The sequence below is a fragment of the Phascolarctos cinereus genome, unplaced genomic scaffold, assembly GCF_003287225.1.
Source record: "Phascolarctos cinereus isolate Bilbo 61053 unplaced genomic scaffold, phaCin_HiC Scaffold_9;HRSCAF=440, whole genome shotgun sequence".
Taxonomy (NCBI): Eukaryota; Metazoa; Chordata; class Mammalia; order Diprotodontia; family Phascolarctidae; genus Phascolarctos; species Phascolarctos cinereus.
In genome coordinates this window covers 211,942,216-211,967,675 of record NW_027556402.1, presented here as the reverse complement: position 1 = coordinate 211,967,675, position 25,460 = coordinate 211,942,216, and the positions used below count along the sequence as shown (strand labels likewise).

At 36.1% G+C, this 25,460-nt stretch overlaps 1 protein-coding gene across 3 annotated transcripts in view; it reads left to right on the top strand.

The window, feature by feature from the left end:
- The window catches only part of STK33 (serine/threonine kinase 33), a 243,699-nt gene that overhangs the window by 90,013 nt on the left and 128,226 nt on the right, over positions 1–25,460 (top strand). The gene's annotated exons all lie outside the window — the stretch shown is intronic.

Genomic DNA, 25,460 nt, shown 5'->3' with positions numbered 1-25,460 from the left:
ACTAAAGCTATAAGCATAGGCAAAGAAGAAACAAAATTACCACTTTTCCAGAAAATAGATGGTTTACTTATAAAACTCTAGAGAGCCAATTAAAAAAAAACAACTAGTTGAAGTAATTAACCTCACTTGAGTTGTAGGATATAAAATAAATCCATACAAATTGTCAGCATTTCTTTATGTTACTAACAAAATCCAGCAGGAAAAGATAGAAAGAGAAATTGTATTTAAAATAACAAATGATATAAAATAATATAAAATACTTGACAATCTTCCTGCTCAGACACACAGGAATTATATGAACACAATTACAAAAAACTTTCCCCCAAAGTCAAATCTAAATTACAAGAGAAATATCAATTGCTCATGGAAGGCCAAGTTAATACAATAGGAATAACAATACCTAAGTTAATTTACTTATTCAGTTCTATACTGATCAAGTATTTCTTATCCCCCATTATTTTATTTTTTCTCAATTACATGTACAAACAACTGTTAATATTTTTAAAATAGTTTTTCAGTTCCAAATTCCCTACCTCCCTATCTTCCCCTTGAGAAGGCAAGCACTTTGATTTGATCATACATGTGCAGTCTTGCGAAACATTTATCCACATTAGGCATGTTGAAAAAGAAAACACAGTCATTCCCTCACACCTTCAAATAAAAAACAAGAAAAAGAGAGTTTTAAAAATATGCTTCAATCTGCATTCATACTCCATCAGTTCCTTCTCTGGAGGTGCACTGAATTTTTCATCATAAGTCCTTGTATCATTGCATTGCTGAGAATAGCTAAGTCATTCACAGTTGATCGTCATGTAATTTTGCTGTTACTGTGTACTGTGATGTCCTAGTTCTACTCACTTCACTTGTCATCAGTTCATATAAGTCTTCTCAGGTTTTTCTGAAACCATCCTGCTCATCATTTCTTAAAAAACAATACTGTGTGATCACAATCATTATATCATAACTTGTTCAACCATTCCCCAGTTGATGGGCATCCCTTCAATTTCCAAAAATCCCTTTGCCACCACAAAAAAGCTGCTATAAATATTTTTGTACATATAGGTCCATTTCCTTTTTCTTTGATATCTTTGGAATACAGATGTAGTAGAGGTATTGCTGGGTCAAAGGATATGCAGTTTTATAGCCCTTTGGGCATAGTTCCAAATTGCTCTTCAAAATGGTTAGATCATTTCATAACTCCACCAAGAGTGTGTTAGTGTCCCAATCTTTCCACATCTTCTCTAACACTCTGGCTTTTTTTTTATACTTTAATTGGAGCATACTAGATTTTGCTCTAGACCCTTACTTTAACTTTCTGCAAATCTTTATGTTTCAATGCATTTCGTGTAAATAATATCATGTTTGACCCTGCTTTCTACTCAATACTTTCCTCTTCTGGTTTTTAGGTGAGTTTATCCCATTCACATTCATGCTTGTGATTATTAATTGTGTGTCTCTATCCCATCATTTTTTACTTTTCCTTCTCTTTCCCACTACTCCTTTTTACACAGAAGGAGCAATTGTTCTATTTTGTCTTTTTTTTTTTTTGCTAGGCAATGGGGTTAAGTGACTTGCCCAATGTCACACAGCTAGTAAGTGTCAAGTGTCTGAGACCAGATTTGAACTAAGGTCCTCCTGACTCCAGGGCCTTTGCTGTATCTACTGTGTCACCTAGCTGCCCCAAGAAGGAGCAGTTGATGAAAGAAATGTTTACTTTACACTTAGAAATTATAAATGAAGTGACCTATTTCTGCTCTGTTTCCTTTCTTCTCTTTCCCTTGCTCTGCCTAATTCATATATTTTTATTCCATTCCTTCCTCTTAACCTCCTTTCATATTCCCCCTCTAAAAGTGGAGTTTGTTTTGTTTATGACAATTCCATTACCTATTCTGCTATTCCTCTTATACCCCTGTTCTCTTCTTTCTGTTGCCATGTATTTCTGTAAGGAATTTGATGTATTGCAACATCACAGTATTTCTTTATAAATGTTTGTGTAAGTGTATTGTACCTTCCTTTGTCTGGCTCAGATGAAAATCAGCTTTGTGAGATGCCTATTGGCTCTATCCTTTTCCCCATGTTTGTATACTCTTCATCTCATGCACCGCTATTGTGTAAGATAATGAGTTCCCTTCTCTTCCACTTTTCATCCCCATTATAGACCCTTCTCCCTTCCATTTCCTTATCTTCCTTAGAACATCAAGACAGAACAAGCTTTTTCCCTTCCAGTCCCTTGTCTATCATGTTTTACTTTCTCTATGACCCTTGAAGATAACAGGACTCTAAAGGGGCAAATGTTTCTTATCCCCCATTAGCACGTAGATAATTTATCCTCATATAGTTCCTTCCAATAGACCAAATGGGTATAACTTTCAACATTTTTTTTTTGTTTCCTGCATTGTCATTCAAATAGTCTATTCAGTTCTGTCATTTTCATCAAGAATGCTTTGAAATACACTCTGTTCCATTAAAGGCACATTTTCCTATTGGTTGTAAACCTTTATATTTAGCCTTTTGTAATAATATATTCAAAGTTCTCCTCGTTATTATACTAGCAGCTGTCAGTTAATCTTGATTGTATAATCCTGGTTGTGCCTAGGTGGTACTTGAATGATTTCTCTTTGACTACTTGCTGTATTTTCTCCTTGACTTGGAAGCTCTGAATTTTGCCTGTGTTGTTCCTAGGAATCTTCATTTTGTACTTCCTTTTGGGAGGTGACCAGGGCATTCTTTCTGTTTTTACCATTACCTCTGATTCTAAGAGATCTAAGCAGTTTTCCCTTATGACATCTTGAAATTTGTCATCTATTTTTTGTCATGGTTTTCAGCTTCAATAATTCTTAAATTACTACTTCCTGATCTGATAATTTATGTCTTACATTGTCTTCTTTTTCCCATTTTTGATTTTGTTTTAATATTTCTTTTTGTTTCATGAACTTATTTTCTGTTTGGCCCATTCTTATTTTCATGGAGTTCAGATTTTGAGTAAGTTTTTCTACCATCTCTTTAAAGTTATTTTCCTTTCCACCATTTTCCTTCCTAGATATTGTACTTTGTATCTTTTTTTTGACTTCTTCCAGGTTCTCTGGTATCTCTGAGGATTTACCTGGACTCATTATGGTGTTACTGTTTTCTCATTTTGCTCCTTTGGTTTTTCTCATTCCAAAATATTTCCTCATTGTGTTAATTGTTTTCTTCTGTTTACTCATATCTCCAGTCTAGCCCCAACCTTTTGCAGGACTTGTCTGACCTTGTCTTTGTGGTTCAGTCCTGGCTGTCTGGGTGGACAAACTGGTCCTGTCTCCCGCCACAGATTAGGCTCCTTGGTCACCCTACTCTGTCCTTGTACTGGACTGGTCTTTTCCTCTGCTGAGGATGGAAGGTTACTATACAACTTCGCAAAACAGGTATGTTGCTCTGGCCCTTTCTCCTGCTATAGGGCTGTTTTATTTCCTTTTTTACCTAACCTACCTTGTTTCTATTCTATGATTCCACAAAATTCTGGCAGTATTTTTCTGCAGTCCTAGATTGGATGGAGCAGTTTATAGCTGATTCACTTTGGTTTTATCATTGTGCCTTCTAGTACATTTTTAGAGTTTTAATGAGATGTTCATGGGAGATCTGTGCTCCTCTAGTTCTTCACACTGGCATCTTCAACTTCTCCCTTTTCTTAACTACCTTCACTAGTTGGTAAGCTCATGGAGGGCAAGGATGGTATCTTATTCTTTGTGTATTTCCTTATAAGCTCTAAAATGGGTCCTTCCTTATGGTCTTTGTATTGGCTTCTTAGATGTATGTCAATTGACTGACTGAATGATAAAGAGGAACAAGGAAATGGTAATTTCAGAGCATAGAGTATAGTCTTGTTTGGGAGAACAGTGGGGACCTAAGGGAATCTGTAGTATCAACGACATCTATACCAGGGGCTGATATAGGAGGGTATTGGGAAGTATGACAGAGAGAGAGAGAGAGAGAGAGAGAGAGAGAGAGAGAGAGAGAGAGAGAGAGAGAGAGAGAGAGAGAGAGAGAGAGAGAGCAGCAAGTGACATAGAGAGACATGAGAGATGAACTTGCCAGTTTCACATTTGTGGTCAGGCTTTTGAAGTTGTCTATTACTTTTACTTTTATCAAGATTGTATATCTTATGATGAAGCCAGTGTGGAACAGTGGATTGAGACCTGGCCTCAGAGTCAGGAAGTACTGTTTTATCTATAAAGAACTAACTCTAATTTATGCTGCCTGTGTGATGCTAGGCAAGGCACTTAAAGTTGTGGATCTCCCTTCCTCACCAGGAGTTTATTTTTATTTTGTTTTATCTCATTTTTGAATATTTTATTTTTCCCAATTACATATAAAGATAATTTTAATGTTAATTTTTTTTAAATTTTGAGTCCCAAGTTTTCTTTCTCTCTTTCTTTCCTCCTCTTTCTGTAATATAGTAAGTAATTTGGTATAGATCATGTATAAGCAATCGTGTAAAATATATTTACAAATTAATCATGTTATGAAAGAAGAAACAGAACAAAAGAAACGTGAAAAAATAAAGTGAAAAATATTATGCTTTGATCTGTATTCAGACTCCATCAGTTCTTCTTCTGGATGTGGATAACATTTTTCACCATGAGCCCTTTGGATTTGTCTTGGATCATTATATTGGTTGACAATAGCTAAATCATTCATAGTTGATTAGCATACAATATTGCTGTTGTTGGGTACAATGGTCTCTTGGTTCTGCTCACTTCACTTTGTATCATATAAGTTCATATAAGTCTTCCTACATTTTTCTGAAACCATCCTGCTCATCATTTCTTATAGCACAATAGTATTCCATTACAATGATATACCACAACTTGTTTAAGCCATTCCTCAACTGAAGGACATCCCCTTAATTTCCAATTCTTTGCCACCACAAAAAGAGCTGCTATGAGTATTTTTGTATAAATAGGTCTTTTTCCCTTTAGGAGTTTCTTACATCAATGAAATAATAGGTCTGATGCCCTTCCTCTTAGTTAAGGAAAACAAATGATTACTAAAGAAAGTATAGAAAGTGTTTGTAAAATGATTTACTAATAGTCATTCCTTATTTTGGCATTAATAATTATTAATTATTGCTTGGTCATTTGACTTAAATTGTGCAGTATTCTAAAGGTATATCTCATGTTGTATTGGTTTGATAGGCATTTGTCAATGTGTGTCTTTACCATGAAAACTTATGTAATTTTATATTATAGCTAGATTTTTAAAATTTTCCTTAATCTTAAAAATCTCATTTTAAACATAACCTTGAAGATAAAAGCTTATTATGAAAATCAGAGAAGGCCATGTTATTTACAAATTTGGATCCCCAAACTAATAACGTAAAGGTTTCCATCTAATACTTGAAGACATGCTGACTAATAAACAGACACGGGAGAGCTTATTAAATTAATAAAATATATAGAATTGGGACAAATTAAAGAATTGTGAACATAAAGTCAGAAGAAAGGCAATATTGCACAGTGGATGGAGAACTAATCTAGTAGATAGAGACAGAATGACCTGAGTGCAAGGATTCAGGCTCTATCTCTGAAATATATTGCCTTAAAATCCTGGTGAAATTGCTTAACTTTCAGTGCCTTAGGCATCTCTCAAGTTTCAGTGCAGTTGCTGATTGGCAGTGGTAGAAAGGGTTTCCTTATTAAAGAATTTCTATTGCCATTGAAATCACAGGACCAGAACCTACCCTACCTCTCCAGGGGAAAAAAGTCTTAAACATTGGAGTTGCAAGGGAACTTAGACATCATTTATGCCATAGGTCACAGGCTCTTAGGCAATGCATTTCGCTTTACAGATTAAACTGAGGTCCTGGCATAATGCAGTGTGAGTGAGAGTCAGGATTCCAGGGTGCAGTACAAGAAAAGACAATAATCTCCCCATGAGGGGCACATGGTTGGGACAAGCCCCTAGTCACAGCCTAGGTGTTGGGGGGAAAAGGGGTTGGACTCTAGTACTGGGCACAGGGTTTCTACACTGTGTTACAAATTTCCTAAGATGTGGTTGGAAAGCTGCTAAGGCTTCCATGACCTTTGCTCCCAGCTCTGGTCAACTGCTGGAAGAAAATGGGTGTGGGACTAGGGCTTAAGACAAAACTGGGACATAGACAAAACATAGCATAAGAGGGAAATGGGCAGAGAAAAAAGTGAAGCAAGCAGGCTTTATTGAGGGGAAGTACACAGTGCAGGGATAGTCAGGGAGGATGGATGCAGGGCAGGTATGCTGGGATCCCAAGTGGAATTAGGTCCCAAACTGGCAAAGCCAGGTGGAATTTTATAAGGTTCTTTTCTGGGTCAAGCAGAAGTGGGCATTGAGAGAAGGCACCAGAGAGCCCTGACCTAGGTTATAGGTCAAGGTTGTAGATTGGTGCTTCATGCTGGAGGGAATGCCTGAAAAATTAGCAACTAGTTATTCAAACTTCCTGCTGGACAAGAAAGAAGACTTTCTGGCTGCTACACCAGCTTTGCTTTGGCAGCATAACTCAGAATTTGAGCCTCCCCAGAAGCACAGAGGTGGAGTACTACTAAAGTCCTTATAGGCACAGGTAGAGGGAGGGACTTGTCCAAGTTCACAAAAGTGGAAGAGACTTTGGGTCTGCGCAGACCCAAAGAGAGGAAAGGTTTTATCCAAGGTTACACAATGAATTAGTGACAGGTTTCCCAACAGTGAACTAGGGCTCATCTTAATTTTGTTTTTATTAGGCATTTTCTATTTTGTATAGGAAGAAAATAATAAACTCACTTAAATTAAAAATGCATGGTTTATCAAAATAGTAAGCTTCTAACTACCAGAAACATCTGCCAAAGGACGAATCAATTAAAAATTTTCAAGGCATTATGTTCCATTTTTCTAATAAAGCCAGTTTCTTAGGAATAAAACCATTTGCACATGATGATTTTTGTAGATAAAACAATCAGAATTCCATCCCTTTTGGCAAACTCCATTCAAGTGGACTAACCATAAAACGTTTCCAGGCATGAATCTAATGAGCTCAGAATGAGAAAGCAGACTTCTCTATTTAGCAAGTGAACTGTGGGGGCCAGTCAATAAAGCCTGTCTTTCAGTTTTCAGGTATAGAAATGAATTTTAGACAAATGTAAGTCACAGTTGATTTACATTTTACCCATTAGCTCAGAAGTTTAAAAGGCATAGTGGTATGTAGCAAAATTTCCATTTTTAGATCAGGCACTGGTTGAGGGGAGGAGTAGAACAAAGATTGGGGAAATGTGGCTGGGTGAGGGGAAAAGACAAGGGAAAGAACAAAAAAAGGGAGGAATGCAGAAGGGAAGAAAGAGAAAGAGTAGAGAAAAAAAGGAAAAAAATTGAACCTTGACTTCTGTGTAAAGCTACTCCATTCTGTGTAAAACTACTCCATTCTTCATCCTCCCAGCTTTCCACCAGCCTTTCCTGGTCCCATGGGACTGTTCCTATTATAGAGATTTTTTTCTAGTAAAATTACAGTTATGATGGTCTCCTTTTGGTTACTTCCACAACCACTTGGGAGCTAAGATCTAGGAAGTCAAACCTTCTCATTAGGAAGGAGAGAATGAGAATTGAGAGTGGTGTTAACAGCACCCTCTTAAATCCCTTTATAGAAAAGAATATTTCCCACTGAGTTGAGAGAAGGGCAAGTCCCTTCTAGGTAGCATATTTCCATTGAAATGTTCTTAGACAACCCTTGTTTACATAATGTAGAACACCAGGGGTGAAAGAAAACAGAGTTTGGGAAATGAATCACATTGGGTGTTTCCTTTTTTATCTCTGTAGAATGTGACTTTATATTATTGGGTTAACCTTTATTTTTGAAGGAGTGAGCCTCAATAACCCCCCAAAATATGCCTAAAATCACTCCTCAGCTTGGGACTTCCACAGAGGTCTTAAAGTAACTTGGATGCTCAACTGTCCTGGATAAGAAAGTGAAACCTAGTATTGTCTCGGCTAGTCTAGTATATCTGGTCAGTGGAGGGTAGAATATTTCCTGGAAAGCTTGAAGAACACCTCTAGATATTTCTTCAGGATTGTTAAAATGAAACTTATTTTATGCCTTTTTCTTCTGTGTCTTGCTGGCCCTCAGAGCATTCATTTTAAATCTTAGCAGATTGGAAAAAGAGCTTTTGCCTTATTCAAGGAATGCCCTGGTTTTCATAGTTGGAATTCCTCGAATATTCATGCTTGTTCTATACAAAGTTCAAGTGTCTTATTCTCCTTTTCAGAACCCACTATAAATCTGCTGTCTTTTATATTTCTGACCTCATTTACTCCCATGTCTCCCCAGCCATTCTTCTATCCTTCTGACCTTCTACTTATATCCTACTCATTTGTGGCTATTTCCTGCTTCCCTTGTGCTTATGATAACCCTTTAACCTCCATAAGGAAGAATCCCTACTTTATCTCCTTCCCAAAGTTCCTTCATTCTTAGATGTATTTTAGTCATAATTAGCTATATTCCTGCAGTGCTTTGTGCCATTTTTTGTGGACCCATATTTTACTGCTTGAGTCTTTAGTGTGATAATTCTGTGCTCTATCACAATTTCTTTATATACTGCCATTCATATTAACACTGCCATCTGTTTACATATTCTCTTTTTCCTCAAGATATATCTAAAAGAGCTTAAAAACAAACCCCATCAACTTGTGAACACTGAGTGATGTTAATATTGAATGACCTCAAGTATTATTGGATTCAGAGCTGTGGTCTTGCTGTGAACCTTCAAAGATGTGGCTTTTTAAAAATGTGATTTGACTTACTTTTTTTTTTCAAGGAATGGGTAGGTCAGAAAAAAAGGGGCTATAGGCTGTTTGAATCCTTCTAGGCATTTGATTACCAGGAGCTTTTCTGCTTTCCAAAGCTTTAATTCAAATCAAATGCTTTCTAAAGTATTTTATCTCTAATTTTGATCATTTTAACATCCTAGATTGACCTTTGTTTCCCTTAAATTGGCTTTTGCTTATTTACTACATATATATAGAATGAATGTCAGTACTCTTCTAGCTTTGATTCTATCAAAGCTGTAACAATTGTTGATTCAAAAGGCATTTGTTGAGCACCTACTATGTACAAGGTGCTATTCTAGTCTCTATGGGAGATATAAATAAAAATCAGAAAAAATTCTGGCCTTATTGTGCTTACCACCTATTAGGGCATTTGACATAATGCTGGTAAGATAGGTAAAGTCACATAGAGCCTCAATTCCAGGCTAAAGTGTTCAGATTCTTTTCAGTAGTAATAGAAATCCTTGGTTTTTAACTAGAGAGGTGACATGATCAGAATTGCACTTTAGGAAAGTTAGTCTAATAGCATGTAGCGTAGAGGATGGATGGACTGGAAGAAGCAACAACACTAATTATATGAAGCTTTTTAAAGCTATGAGTCAGTGATGACAAGCATGAACTAGAGTTGGTAGCAGTGAGAACAGAGAGAAGGGGAGGAGTCCTTGAGACATTCCAGAAGAGACAACAGGATGTGTTAACAGAAAAGTAAGAGTCAAAAGAAAGGGATATGTTAAAGATAGTATTGTGGGTAATTACAATGGCAGTGATTGAAATAGAAGAGTCAGGAAGAGGAGAAGATTTGTGGGCAAGAGTTCAAATGTGGATACATTGAGTTTGATGTGCCAGCAGGACATTCAAGGTAAGATGTCTAGACATAATGGAATTTGAAAGAAAAGCTGGTGCTGGAAATAGGGACTTGGGAGTAATTTGCGTTGAGGTGAGATTAAAATTCTCTGAGTGTTGGATACAGTCATCAAGGGAGAAAGTATAGAGAGAGAAGAGGAATGAGAACAGAATACTGGGGAACATCATATAGAGTAAAGGAGGAAGAAAAAGAACCATTAGAGAAGATATTTAGAAGGAATAGCTAAGAGGTAGGTAATAGGATAACCAAGAGAGTGTCATGGGTTAGTGGGGACACTTAGCAGAGAAGTCAAGAAGGAGGAGCATGATGAACAAAGCCAATGCAACCAAGATTAGAAGGGAAGCAGAAAGCTGGGAAACAATTTTGATAGCCAGTGTCTCTGATAAAGGCCTCATTTCTAAAATATATAGAGAACTGAGTCAAATCTATAAGAATACAAGTCATTCCCCAATTGATAAATGGTCAAAAGATATGAAAGACAGTTTTCAGATGAAGGAATTAAAGCCATCTATAGTCATATGAAAAAATGCTCTAAATCGTTATTGATTGGAGAAACACAAATCAAAACAAATCTGAGGTACCACATCACACATATCAGATTGGCTAACATGACAAACCAGGAAAATGATAAATGTTGGAGAAGATGTGGGAAAATTGGAACACTAATGCATTGTTGATGGAGTTGTGAACTGATCCAACCATTCTGGAGAGCAATTTGGAACTATGCCCAAAGGGGTATAAAAATGTGCATACTCTTTGACCCAGCAATACTACTTCTAGGGCTGTATCCCAAAGGGATCCTACAAATGGGAAAAGGACCCATGTGTACAAAAATATTTATAGCAGCTCTTTCTGTAATGACGAAGAATTGGAAATTGAGGGGATGCCCATCAATTGGGGAATGGCTGAACAAGTTGTAGTATATAAATGTAATGGAATAGTATTGTTCAATAAGAAATGATGAGCAGGCAGACTTCATAAAAACCTGGAAAGACTTACAAGTACTGATGCTGAGTGAAGTGAGCAGAACCAGGAGAAAATTGTACATAGTAAAAGTAACATTGTGTGATGACTAACTTTGATAGACTTACCTCTTCTTAGCAATGCAAAGATCTAAGACAACTCCAAAAGACTCATGATGGAAAATGCTATCCACATCCAGAAAAAGAACTATGAAGTTTGAATGCAGATTGAAGCATACTATTTTCTCCCACTCTCTCTGTCTTTTGTTTCTTCTTTCTCGTGATTCCTCCTATTAGTTCTAATTCTCTTTTACAACATGACTAATGTGAAAATATGTTTAATATGAATGTATATGTAGAACCTATATCAGATTGCATGCCATCTCGGGGTGGGGGGAGGGGAGGGGGAGGGAGAAAATTTGGAACTCAAAATCTTATGGAAGTAAATGTTGAAAACTTAATATAAATAAATTCATTATTTAAAAAATAAAAAGAAGAAATATGAGCATGGAGAAAAAGCTGTTTGATGATTGGTCGTTGGTTACTTCCTTAACCCCCACCCCCGCCCAACTTTTCTTTTTTATGGTAACTTGAAAACATGAGCAAACATGAACATTTCTGTATATAAAGAACAGAAAATAGAATTGAGCATGAAACCATGAGTTTTATCACATATAGATTTTTAAAGGGATGTATGAGTTGACACAATACTATCAACACTGCCCTGTCTCTTTCTAAACTTCCTTCTCCTTTCTTCTGAATATTTTTTATTTCATTGATATTTTTCTTTTTTTGTTTTTTTTTGTTTCTCTACAACTGTTTTCTTCCCTTCCACAAGTTTTCTTCCCCAAAATAAATCCTTCCCTTGTTACAAATAAGTATAATCAGTAAAAACAAATTTATACATTGGCCCTGTCTGAATATATGTGTCACTTTGTACTCACATTCTGTCACCTCTCTAAGAGAATATGAGAAACATGCTTTATTATCAGTTTTCAGCAGTAGTAATTGGTCATTGCATTGATCGGAGGTCTTATATCTTTCAAAATTATTTTTCTTTACAATGTTGCACTCACTATACAAATTATTCTCCTGGTTCAACACACTTCACTTTGTATCAGTTCATATAAGTCTTCCCAGATTTCTTATCCCATTTGTCATTTCATATAACCCAATAATATTCTATTACATTCATATACCATAATTTGTTTCACCATTCCCCAATTAATGGGCACCCCAGAGTTTCCAATTATTTGCTACAACGAAAGTGCTTCTATAAATAGTTTTATGCATATGAGCCATTTTCCTCTTTCTTTGATCTGTTTTTGGCATATAGACCTAAAGTCTATAAGTGATATCACTGGGTTAAAAGGTATGCACAATTTTATAGCTTTTTGAGCATAGTTCCACATTGTTTTTCAGAATTAGTGGGCCAGTCCACTATTGGATCTACCAATAGTGAATTAGTGTGTCTATTTTCTCACATCCCTCCAACATTAGCCTTTGTTCTTTTTTTTTCATCTTTCCCAATTTGGTCAGGATGAGGTAGATCATGTTAATCTACATTTCTCTCATTTTGAGTTATTTGGAGCATTTTTCATATGGTTGTCATTAACTTGCATTTTGTATTTTGAGAACTACCTGTTTGTAGCCTTGTTTTTATGTATGTGTGTCAATTGTATAGGATATCGGTCTTTTATCTGAGAAATGTCCTACAAAGAAATTTGAGTTCTTTCTTTCCCTTTAAATTCTAACTGCACTGATTTTGCTTGTGTAAAAACTTTTCAATTTTATGTAATCAGAATTGTATATTTTGGGGCAGCTAGGCGGTGCAGTGGATAGAACACTGGCCCTGGATTCAGGAGGAGCTGAGTTCAAATCCAGCCTCAGACATATAACACTTACTAGCTGTGTGACCCTGGGCAAGTCACTTAACCCCATTGCCTAACCACAACAAAACAAAACAACAGAATTGTATATTTTATCTTCTGTGATCATATCTAACCCTTGTTTGGTCCAACAATATTTGTGAGATATGTCACCCCCTTCCCTAATCTGTTCATGATCTAACCTCTTTTATCTGGGTATTATATCCATTCTGCGCTTTCTATCCATTCTGCGCTTTCTATAGTGCATCATGTGAGATACTGGTCTAACTCCTGCTAGTCTGATTTCCATCTTTCTAACTAGTTATTGTCTAACAATGAGTGAATCCTTACCCTATAGTTGATAGTTGCAGTGGAGCAGAAAAGGAGTGAGCAGCTTTCAGAGATTTGGTGTATAGTACTGCATTTACTTATCTTAATCAGAACACTTACAGACATCAAGACTGGTTTGATGACAATTATGGGGAAATTCATAAGCTGCTAAATGAGAGATCCAGAATTCTTGGTTTAGTAAGAAGAACGATGAAATCCAGTTTTATGCTGATAGTAACAATCCAAGTGTTTTTATAGTGCCCTGAAAGCTATTTATGGGCAAAAGACATGTGGTGCATCTCAACTACTTAGTGCTGATGGAGCCACATTGATTAGTGATAAGGACATGATCCTGGAGAGGTAGGCTAAATACTTCCATAATGTTCTCAATAGACCATCATCAATCAATGCTGAAGCCATTGGCCATTTACCTTAGGTTGAAGTTAATCCCTCTCTAGTCAAATTTCCAACCAAAGAAGCGGTTTTAAATGCCATATGGTAAAGTGCCCGATGCTGATTCTATTTCAGGTGAGATTATTAAGGTGGGGGGGGTTCCATTGCTCATATAAAAATTGACTGAAATTTTCTGGGTTATATGACAAGAGGAGGTTATCTCCCAGGAGTTCAAGTATGCTTCCATTGTCCATCTCTATAAAGGTAAAGGAAATAGATTGTTCCATGACAATCACAGGGAGGTTTTGCTTTTAGTCACTGATGGCAAGATTCTTGCCAGAGTCCTTTCTAACAGGCTGATCCTTCACCTGGAAGATGGTCATCTACCTGAGAGCCAGTGTGGCTTCAGAAAGGGCTGAGGAATGGTTGCTATGGTGTTTGCTGCCCCACAACTCCAGGAGAAATGCCAGGAGCGGAACAGAAGTCCGCATACAATATTCATTGACCTAACCAAGGCCTTTGATACTGTCAGTCCTGAGGACTTATGGGAAATTACATAAAGACGCCTGGAGAAGTTCCTCAGTCTTATATATCAATTTCATGATTGCATACTCACCCAGGCTCTGGATAATGGATGATGCTCTTGCACTTTGCCAGTCATCGATGGAGTGAAACAAGGCTGTGTGTTTGTTTTGATGCTTTTCAGCCATGTTGAAAAATGCCTTCAATGAGGACAAACAAGGCCTCAAGGTCAGCTACTGCACTGACGGTAAATTCTTCAACTCGAAAAAGCTATAAGCCAAGACTAAAGTGGAGGGAGTGTCGGTGCGTGATTTTTTGTTAGCAGATGATCGTGCATTCAGTGCAGCCTCTGAAGCTGAGATGGGACACAATATGGGTTGAGTCTGTACCGCTTGTGCTGATTTTGGCCTAACAATTAACACTGAGAAAACAGGTGTTCCATCAGCCAGCACCACACCATCCATACGTGGAACCATCGATTATAGCAAATGGAGAAGTCTTGAATATACTATGGATAAGTTCAGCTCTCTTGGCAATATACTTTCCAGAGGTGTATGCATTGATGATGAGGTTGATGCATGCATTGCCAGAGCTAGCTCAGTGTTGTATGCCTGGGAAACCTGGACTGTCTACCAGTGCCATGCCAACTGATTTGCTTCCATTTGAGTTGTCTTAGGAAGATTCTAAAGATCACATGGCAGGATAAGGTACTAGACACTGAGGTGCTTTGTCAAGCTGAACTGCCAAGCATTCAAACTCTGCTGTAGAGAATGCAACTTTGATGGGCTGGCCATATTGCTTGAATGCCAAATATATGCTTACTTAAAAGACTTTTATGGAGAACTCATGTAAGGAAGGCACTCACATGATGGTCAGAAGATGAGATACGAGAGGGGGCAGAGCAAAGGTGGCAGAGTAAAAGCAGTGACTTGTTTGAGCCCTCCCCCATACCCTTCCAAATACCTGTAAAAATGACTCTGAACAAATTGTAGAGCAGCAGAATCCACAAAACTGTGAAACAGTTTTCTAGCCCAAGACAACATGGATGTCGATAGGAAAGGTCTCTTGCACCAGGCTGGGAGAGGAGTGCAGTTCAGCATGGGCCATGCAGGCAAAGATGGAGCAAGCCTCAGGAGACTGAGTCACAGGCAGGTGTGGCAGTTCTTCTCAACCCACAAACAGCAAAGACAGCTTAGAAGGTCAGTGGGAAAGGTCTGTCAGACCTGGGCGAGAGAGGAGTGCAGCCCTAGTGTAGCCCCAGGATGGCAGCCACAGTGGCAGCAGCTGCTTCTGGAGTTCTTGGCCCACAGACAGTGGGGGGATTGAGTGGCTGATCAAAAGGGGATTACAGAGATGTCTTTGCTGGTGCTGAGGCAGGATTTTCTTGCTTTGCTCATGGTTGGATCTGGGTCGCAGTCCTGGGTTGTGGTCCTGGGCGAGGAGGAGTACTGGTGAGGCCAAGGTTGTGGCAAAGTGTAGAGGGAATCCTCCTCACAATTACAAGACAGAAAGGAGTGCCTGTGGTCACTCATAGACCAGAGCATAGGCCAGGAAAGGAGTAAACACTCTCCTTTGATCATATCACCTTGGAAGAACTGAAAATTTACAAGTCCCTAGAAGTATCTCTGAAAACACTTGCACAAACCCCCTGAAGCTTGGGACAGCACACACTAGAAGCAGCGCCCTACCTTAACAAAGAGTTAAAAAGCTAGGTAATTGGCTGAGAACATGAGCAAACAGAGGAAAAAAACTCAGACTATAGAATCTTACTTTGATGACAAGATCAAAATGTACAACCAGAAGACAACAAAGCCAAAGCTCCTACATCGAAAGCCTCTAAGAAAAATATGAATTAGTCTTCCGCCATGGAAGAGTTCAAAAAGGATTTTGAAAATCAAGTAAGAGAAGAAGAGGAAAAATTGGGAAGAGAAATGACAGTGATGCAAGAAAATCATGAAAAAATAAATCAACAGCTTGCTCAAGGTGACCCCAAAAATACTGAACAAAATAACATCTTAAAAAATAGATTAACCCAAATGGCAAAAGAGGTCCAAAAAGCCAATGAAGAAGAAGAATGCCTTAAAGAGCAGAATTGGCCAAATGGAAAAAGAAGTCCAAAAGTTTACAGAAGAAAATAATTCCTTAAAAATTAGAATGGAACAAATGGAAGCTAGTGACTCTGTGAGAAATCGAGAAATTATAAAAACAAAACCAAAAGAATGAAAAAATAGAAGACAATGTGAAATATCTCATTGGAAAAACAATTGACCTGGAAAATAGATCCAGGAGAGATAATTTAAAAATTATTGGATTCCCTGAAAAACGTGATAAAAAAAAAGAGCCTAGACATATCTTTCAAGAAATTATCAAAGAAAACTGCCCTGATATTCTGGAACCAAGAGGTAAAATAGAAATTGAAAGAATCCACCAATCACTTTCTGAAAGAGATCCCCAAAGGAAAACTCCTAGGAATATTGTAGCCAAATTCCAGAATTCCCAGGTCAAGAAGAAAATATTACAAGCTGCCAGAAAAAACAATTCAAGGACTGTGGAAACACAATCAGGATAACACAAGATTTAGCAGCTTCTACATTAAAGGACTGCAGGGCATGGAATATAATATTCCAGGGGTCAAAAGAGATAGGATAACAGCCAAGAATTACCTACCCAGCAAAACTGAGTATAATTCTTCAGAGGGAAAAATGGATATTCAGTGAAATAGAGGACTTTCAAGCATTCTTGATGAAAAGACTAGAGCTGAATAGAAAATTCAACTTTCAAACACAAGACTTAGAAGAAGTATGAAAAGGTAAACAAGAAAAAGAAATCATAAGGGACTTATTAAAGTTGAACTATTTACATTCCTACATGGAAAGATGATGTTAGTAACTCATGAGACCATTCTCAGTACTGGGGTAGTTGAAAGGAATATATATATATATATATATATATATATATATATATATATATATATATATATATATATACATATACATACACACATATTTATATATAATCACTTTATATTATATATAAATATAATATATAAAATGACAATATGTAAAAAACAAAATTAAGGGGTGATAGAGGATTATACTGGGAGAAGGAGAAAAGGAGAGGTAGAATGGGGTAAATTGTCTCACATAAAAGAGGTAAGAAAAAGCTTTTACAGTGGAGGAGAAGTGGGGAGAGGTGAAAGAGAGTGATCAGATTTGGCTTAAAGAGTGAATAACATACACACTTAATTGGTTATGGAAATCTATCTTACCCTACAGGAATATAGTGGGGAAGGAGATAAGAGAGGGAGGATGATAGAAGGGAGGACAGATTTGGGGAGGGGGTAATCAGAAGCAAACACTTTTGAGGAGCGACAGAGTCAAAGAAGAGAATATAATAAACAGGGGGTGGGATAGGATGGAGGGAAATAGTCTTTCACAACATGACTCTTATGGAAGTGTTTTGCATGACTACACATGTATAACCTATATCAAATTGCTTGCCTTCTCAATGAGTGTGGGTGGGGAGGGAGGAAGGGAGAGCATTTGGAACTCAAAGTTTTAAAAATGAATGTTAAAAATTGTTTTTACTTGCAATTGGGAAATAAGATATACAGGCAAAGGGGTATAGAAATCTGTCCTGCCCTTCAGGAAAATAGAAGGGGAGGGGATAAGAGAAGGAGGTGGTGATAAAAGGGAGGACAGATTGGGGGAAGGGGTATTTAGAATGCACACCTCTTGGGGTGGGCAGAGGGGAGAAATGGGGAGAAAATTTGGAACTCAAAATCTTGTGGAAGTGAATGTTGAAAATTAAAAATAAATACATTGAAAAAAATAAAGAGGTGTGAGAACCAAAGCTGAAAAAAAAAAAGAGATACAAGGACACTCTTAAGGTCTCTCTGAAGAACTTTGGAATTGATTTCATGTCATGGGAGATGCTGGCAAAGGACCTCCCAGCCCAGAGTGGCATTCCTGCATCAAAGAAGGCACTGTGCTCTATAAGCAAAGCAGAATTGCAGTAGCTCAAAGGAAACCTGAGATGTGGAAATCTAGAGACATCTCCATCCCAAATGTTCATATGGACTATTTGTGCCCAACCTGTGGTAAAGCATTCCAAGCTTATATTGGTCTGATCAGTCACAGTCAGACATACCGTAGCTTGACTCTAACATAGTGATGTCATTTTGGTTCTCTTCGAGAATGAAGGATGCCAGCTATGTCCATTCTGAGTATACTGTGGTATGTCATGTGAGATAGTGCTCTATATCTGATTCCTGCTAGTCTGATTTCCATTTTTCCCAGTAGTTTTTGTCTAACAGTGGGTGAGTCTTTACCCCAGTAATTAATATCTTTGGATTTATTATAGACTATGCTACTATGTTTTATTTCTTCTGGGATTTTAGTACCGAATTGGCCCAATGGTCAGCTTTTCTCTTTTTTGTCCATACAAATACTTGCAATGGTTACTCTTTTGTAATATAATTGGAGATCTGGTACTTCTATGGGTCTCCTTCCTCCCCACCCCCTTTTTAATTTTTATCCATCCTTTGAGATTATTTATATTTTATTTCTTCAGATGAATTTGCTATTTATTTTTTGCCTAATTCTACAAAGTAACCCTTTGGTAGTTTAAGTTACATGACACAGAATCTACAAATTAATTGAAAGAGTATTGTCATTTTTATTTTATTATCTTAACTCAATCAAGAGAAATTATTATCTTATTAATCATTCGTAGTTGTAAAAAGTGTTTTGTAGTCATAGACATAGGTCTTGGTAGATGAACTGACAGATATTTTGTATATTCTGTAGTTATTTTGAATACTAGTTCTTTTTTTAAACCTTCGTATTGTGTTTGTGGCAATATATTGAAAGTCCGATGATGTTTGTGGATTTTTTTATATCCTACTTTACTGAAATTATTTCTTGGTTCAATTAATTTTTGCATATTATATATTGAGAAGTGTCATGATCATCAATATAGAGCTAACTTTGGAGTCAGGAAAACTTGGGTTCAAGTTCTGACTTTGAAACGTATACTGGCTACATGATCCTTTCTACACTATAGATAGCCCTCTAAGACTCTAAGTTGCACAAAAGGTACTGATCTGCATAGGTAGAAGGATTTTCCTCATCTTGGAGCTCCCCATACCAACAAAATCATGGGTCTAGGCCTCATCCCTATAATTTATGTATTATAATTTTGTTTCATTTTCATCAGTAAACAATGTTTAATATTTCTACCTTTCTGCATTTGTTTATGATACTTTTATCCCTAGTAGTACACAGTCAGTTTTTATAAAGGTGAATCTCTAGATATCTCTAAGTAAACCATCATGTAATCCATAAAAGTGATAATTTTGTTTTTCTTTGCCTATGCTATTTTGTTCAATTTCTTGTTATTGTCTTGTTACTTTTGGAAGAATTTTTAGAATTATATAAAATAATAATGGTAACAATGGACATCCTTGATTTATCCCTAATTTAATTGCAAAGAACCAATAGTATTTTTCAATTACAGATGATACCGGTTCTTGTTTTTATGCAGATATTATTTACCATGTTAAAGAAAGGTCCATTTACTCCTAAGCTTTGTGATGTTTCTAACATAAATAGTTGTTGGTTTTTGTCAAAAGATTTTTTAAAGCAACTACCTATATGTGATTTTATTTTATTATTAATATAGCCTATTATGTTTGTACCTTTCCCAATACTGAACCAAGCTTATATGCATAGTATAAATTCAACCTGGTCCTATTGTATGATCTTTTTTAATATGTCACCACATCCTCTTTGCTACATTGATTCAGTAGTTTAATGTTGATATTCATTATGATTATTGATCTATAGTTCCTTTCTTTGTTTTATCTTTCCCTGATTTAGGTTTCAGGGCCATATTTGTCTAATAAAGAATTCACTAAGATGCCTTCTTTATTTTTTTTTTGCAAATAATTTGTTTGACATTGCAATTAATTGTTCTCTGAATATGTGATAGAATTAACTTATAAAACTTGGAAATCCATTGTTGGTGGTGGTGGTTTTTTGTTTTAGGAGTTCCTTTATAGGGGCAGCTAGGTGGCACAGTGGATAGAGCACCGGGCCTGGATTCAGGAGGACCTGAGTTCAAATCTGGCTTCAGACACATAACACTTACTAGCTGTGTGACCCTGGGCAAGTCACTTAATCCCATTGCCTAGCAAAAAAAAAAAAGAAAAGAAAAAAAGAAAGGAGTTCCTTTATAAAATTTCAGTTTAAATTATATGTTTATCTTATTTGATATAAATCAAGTTTTTATACAAAAAAAGAAAAAGGAAAACTTACAACAGTTGATAAGAAAACAAGAGAAGTTATTAGAAACTATTTTGTTCATTTATACGTTAAAATATTGATAGGGGAAATAGATGAATACTTACAAAAATACAAAATCCCTACATCAACAAAAGAAGAAAAAAGAACAAGCTATAAATAACTCTCAAAGTATTGAAAAAGAACTCTAAGACCAATTGATATATCTCTTATTAAAAGAATAACTAATTCTAATATCACATACATTTTTGCAATAAGAAAAATGATGCTTTTTCACCTATTTCTATAATGCAAATATGATCTTGATGCTTAAAACTGAGAGTGATAAAGCAGAGAAAGAAATCTACAGGCAACTATCCCTAAAGAATATTGATTTAAAAATTTAAACAAAATATTAGCAAGTAGGTGATAAAATGCATTAGATATATTATACACTAGGACCAGATTGAGTTTATATTAGGGATGTAGAGTTATAGGGTTTCAACGTAAGGCAGACAACACATATAATAAGCCATGTTAATAGTATAAATAATAAAAAATATGATTGTATTAATAAATGCCAAAATTGCTTTAGACAAAATCCAACATGCATCCTATTAAAATCTCTATAGAAATCATAGGAATAAATGTACCTTCTCTTTATATAGTAAACATTGTGTGTAACAAAGAAAAGTTAAAAGATTTTCCAATAAGATCAAGGGTAAAGCAAAGATGCCCATTATCACCACTGTTATTTAACATGGTGATAGAAATGGTAGCTATAGACAAGAAAAAGAAATTGAAGGAATAAGGATAGCAGTAGCAAAACATCATTGCTTTCTGCAGATGATATGATGATATATTTAGAAACCATTAAAGAAGCAACTAAAATTTAATTGAAATAATAAATTCATCAAAGAGGCAGGGTGTAAGATAAATCTACATAAATCATCACTATTCCTATACCTAATCAAAGAACTAGAATGAGAAATTCCATTCAAAATAACTACAGAAAATGTGTGTTGGCTGTTGCATCTCCCAAAAATTACCCCAAAACTATATGAATTTAGCTATAAAATACTCTTTGTAGAAATTAGGATTTAAATCATTTGAGAAATATGAATAATTGCTCATGGGTAGGATGAGCCAATGTAATAAAAATGAAAATTTTACTTAAACTAATTTACTCATTCATTGCTATATACCAAACTCCCAAAAGTGTATCTTATAAATCTAGAAGAAATAACAATGGAATTCATATGGAGGAAGAAAAGATCAAGAATCTTGAGCGTAGGAATGAAAAAGTGGGAAGGAAGGGGGTCTTTAAACTATACTAAAATTCAGCAAACAATAAAAACAATTTGGTGACAGTTTTAAAAATGGGAGATGAATCAGTGGATTAAATTACATTCGTAATGTACAGAAATAAGCAAACATAGTAGCATACGATTTGATAAACCCAAAGCCCCCACTATTCAATGAAGGACTCACTATTCAATAAAAACTAGTAGGAGAACTGTACTGCAGTCAGGCAGAAATTAAGTTTAGATTAACACCCCATATACTACACAATGATAAGTAATAAATGGATAGAAGACCTGAATATAAAACATCACATCATAAACAAATTAGAGGAGCAAGAGAAAAAAATTACCTTTCAGACTTATGGATAGGGGAAGAATTCGTTATTAAATAAGTGATAGAGGTTTACACAAGATAAAATGGACAATTTTTATTATATAAAATTCAACAGCTTTTGTAGAAAAAGAAATCTAATGTAGTAAAACTTAGAAGAGAAATAGGTCACTAGGAAAAAAAGTTCCAAAAAGTTCATTTGATAATGGCCTTAAAACATGATATATAAGGTACTTATTCAAGTGTATACAATTAAGAACCATTCATCAGTAGATAATGGTCAAAGGATATGAGCAAGTAGTTTTCAAAGTAAGAAATCCAAAATAATCATAAGGAAAAAATGCTCTAAAGCATTAATAATTAGGGAAATGCCAATTAAAGCAACTTTAAGGTTCTAGACTGGCAAAGATGACAAAAGAGGAAAATGTTGGAAGAGCTGTGGGAAAACAGTGCCTGGCATTAAACAGATTGTAATAAATGTTTATTGACCTATTAATTGTTGATGGAGTTTTGAATTGTATCACACATTTTGGAAAACAGCTTAGAACTATGCCTAAAAAGTTATTGTGTATTCTTTGACCCAGTTCTGCCACTACTGTGGCCTATGTCCCCAAAGAATTCAGAGAAAGAGGAAAAGGCTCTGTGCATACAAAAATACTGATAGCAGCGCTTTTCAGGGTAGCCAAAATTGGAAACTAAAGGGGTGTCTTTCTATATACCGGAAATTGTGGTACACGTGACAGAATATTATTGTGCCATAGGAAATTATAAAATGAAAATTGTCAGAGGAAACTGGAAAGACTTCTGTAAACTAATGCAGAGTGAAGTGAGCAGAAATAGGAGAAGAATTTATACAATACATTAAAGAAAAAAAAACCCCAACAACTCTGAAATACTTTAAAATGGAGAACAATGCAATGATAGGCCATGAGTTTAAAAGAATGAAATTGAAACTTGCTGTCTCCTGACAGAGAGATGATGAACTTAAAATGTATAAAATGACATACATTTTTGGACATGGCTAATGTGATAATATGTTTTTCTGAATTATACAGTTCATGTTTTGGGAGCTTTGGTTTGTTTAATTGTTCAATTGGGAAATTGGGAGGGAAGATTCATTAAAATACTTTTTACTTGAAAAATAAAAATTACAAACTATTTTTAAAATAAAAAACCAAAGTGATTTTCCTGAAGTGTAGATCTGGCCACATTACTCCCTTCTTAATCAACTCTGGTGGCTTGCTCTGCTTCTGAGATCAAATACAAACTGTTTAGCTTTCAAAACCTTTTACAAACTTGCTCTCAACATATCCTTCTAGGCTCATTGTTCTTTACTCTTTTCCCTGCACTTTTTGATTCAGTCTCTGATCCTCACACCCAGCTCTCTAAATTCTTTCTTGATTCCTTTGCACTGGCTGTCCTCCATGCCAATAATGAAATCCTTCCTTTTAGAATCCACCTCTCAGAATCCCTGCTTTCTTTCAGGGTAAAGCTTGAGCCCCACCTTCTACATGAAGCCTTTTCCTTTTTTTCTTAACAGCTACTGCCTGGCCTCCGTAAACACCTTACATTTATTCTTTTAGGTGCATGCTGTCTCCCCTGACGACGTAAGCTCCTTGCCACTAGAGATAATTACAGTCTGTTTTTCTCTCCCCAGTTCATGGCCCATGGCAGTACTTAATACTTTTTGCTTTGAATGATAATATAGAAAAGTCTTTCTCCTTCCACTCCTGTAAAGGATGATGACGATGGTGGTGGTGGTGATGATGATGACGATGATGATAGCAGTTAGGTGGCACAGTGGATAGAGCACTGGACTTGGAGTCAAAAAAACCCGAGTTCAGATCCTACCTCAGACACTGACTAGCTCTGTGACTTAACCTCTGTTTGATTCAGTTTCCTCATCTATAAAAGTGGGAGTAATAATAGTACTCTCCTCCCAGGTATGTTGTGAGGACCAAATTGGATACTATTTGTAAAGTGCTTTGCAAACCCTAAAGCACTATAAAAATACCTGATAACGATGATACAGCTGTTACCCACAACCACTTGGATGTAACATTGATCTATAAAGAATGAAATGTATCATCTTTCATAGATGTCACCATTACCAAATACTAAATCTTCACAATACATGGAAAATAAGGTTTTCAAAATGTAGACCTCATGCAGAAGAAATTAAAACCATGTGGGATGAAAACCAAGAACATTGCGTCCTGTCATCTTGTCTGGTACTGGGGTTGTCTCAAAGATGATTTCAAGGAATCTACAGAAGATGAGCTCACAGCCCAATACTCTTATTCAATTATAAAAAGCAGTCATTTTATGCACTTGTGCAATAGTTTGTAGAACATTAAATAATAATAGAATAATAGTAGGATAGTGATTTGTCCTCAGTTTCTAAACTGAATTGATCAAAAAGATGAGAATGAGATAACAGGGATGAAGATGATAATGACAACTACTTCCTTTTCTGTAGTAGTTTTTGACTAAAAAGTGCATTCCTCCACACAAACTCTATGAGGCAGGTAATAGAAGTATTATCTCCATTTTCCATGAGAATGCTGAGGCTCAAGGAAGTGAAATTACATGAATAGATATCTGAACTCATTGGCAGCAGGTATCTGAACTCAAATTCAAATTCAGTTCTTTTAACTTCAAGTCAAGTACTCTTTCTGCTATGTCACAGTGCCTCTCAGTTCCAAGTAAGATATACTGAAAAGGGTATTAGGTTTGGAGTCAAAGAGACCTAAATTTTAAGCCTGTACTTTTACCTCTTAGCGGTGTGACCTTGGACAAGTCACTTAACTTTCCAAGATGACAGCTCCTTCACCTGTGAAGTGAGAAGGTTAGATTAAATGATCTCCCAGGTGTCTGAGCTCAAAATTTATTCTCTATGAAGATTGTTTAGAGGTCCTGGCATGATCTAGGTAAGAATAGATTGATATAGCAGAAAAGCGGATGTGATAACTTATTTTAAATATCTAAAAGGTTATCACATGAAATAGTACTAATTGGTAGAAATTACAGAGAGCCAGGTTTCAACAATTAAAGTTTTCCAAATTAGCTTTCTTGGGAGATATAGCTCCCTATCACTCAGGTCTTTCAAGCAGAGGGTGGAATATTGTGGAGGGATTCCTCACTCAGGTGCCTGTTTCGATAGGTGACCTCTTCCAATTCTGAGTCTATGAACATTTGAATAGCAGCCTTCCCATGGTCACAAAGCTGAAAAGTGGCAAAGCTGGAACTTAAATCTCTGTCTTCTGACTCCAAGTCTAGTGCCCTTTCCTTGGTAATCATAGGTCACACCCTCCCAAGATGAATGGAAAAGGAGAGAACCCAATAATCTCTACTTTTCTTATAAAGAGTATGAAGATGAGAGTTTATTTACACTTTCATCACATAGACTTGTAGAATAAGATAATTCCCTTGAAAATGTTGCAGCTTTACTGTAAATAGAGGTGAATGAATAAAGCTGTTGCTTTAATAAGAATACCAAAGCACATACTTACATGTCATATATGTTTTTTCAATTATTCTACTTGGAATTTTCACAATCATGGTCAGACAGAGGGTGACTCTTCTGATTGGAGTGCAAGGGAAATGTCCATTCTCTGTGCAGGCAGTGCTGTGCAATTATAGGAGACAATGATCCATTCAATGAGGATATATTTCTATAAAGGGGCCAGTTTTTAGAAATTACATTCTCAGTGGTTTTGTTCTAAGCCCTAACTTCTTGCATCCAGGAATATTGTTATATAATCAAAAAGCTGTAGAACTAGAAGAGACTTTAAAGATAACC